Source organism: Morone saxatilis, unplaced genomic scaffold (genome assembly GCF_004916995.1).
Source record: "Morone saxatilis isolate NCDOM2014 unplaced genomic scaffold, NCSU_SB_2.0 Contig24, whole genome shotgun sequence".
Lineage (NCBI taxonomy): Eukaryota > Metazoa > Chordata > Actinopteri > Moronidae > Morone > Morone saxatilis.
In genome coordinates, this window is record NW_023339807.1 from 17,003,162 (window position 1) to 17,003,801 (window position 640).

The 640-nt window shown below is 38.6% G+C and overlaps 1 protein-coding gene across 2 annotated transcripts in view; it reads left to right on the forward strand.

Annotated features, from left to right (window-relative positions):
* The window catches only part of iffo1b (intermediate filament family orphan 1b), a 12,920-nt gene that overhangs the window by 7,061 nt on the left and 5,219 nt on the right, over window positions 1–640 (forward strand). The window lies entirely within an intron of this gene.

Consider the following 640-nt stretch of genomic DNA (forward strand, 5'->3'; position numbering starts at 1 on the left):
ATTTGTTGAAAGAACACTTGACTATGTCAGAGAGGTGTTCATTGAGCTCTGTGGTCTTTTTTGAGTATGTGTTGGATTTCATGACTGTGTTCACACCTGAAAATAACTCCCAGCTGTTCCCATGTCTGTATTTATTTAAGTCTGTGAACTAATTGTCTCACCACAACTAATTCTTGTATTGGATTGGATTCCACACTGTAAAATTTCAGTCACAATTTTTTTAGTCTGTAAGGATGACCTTCACCAAAATCTGTGTTTTGAATATGTTAGCAATGAGAAGGAAATCACCTTTTACACTTCTGGCATAATATGCAACTCCAGATATGCTTACCATGTTTGTTTTTCTATTACCTTTATAAACTAGTCATACCTGGCCTTCAGATGCAGTAAATGTCATATTCAGTCAGCGCTTTTTTTAAACGTAATTCTCAGAGCAAAGGACACAGAGAAAGCATAAATTGTTTCACTTGCCATCCTGTAGGCAGCTGCATGCGTGTTGATATTGTTGGTTCAAATTTCAAGGAAGCTTTTAAAGTTCTGACGTCATGAGTGGAGTTGATGTGCAGTCGAATCCACTGACCTTCACAGGTCTACTGTGGCAGGGCCGTTTAAGGACAAAACACTGCACACACACACACAC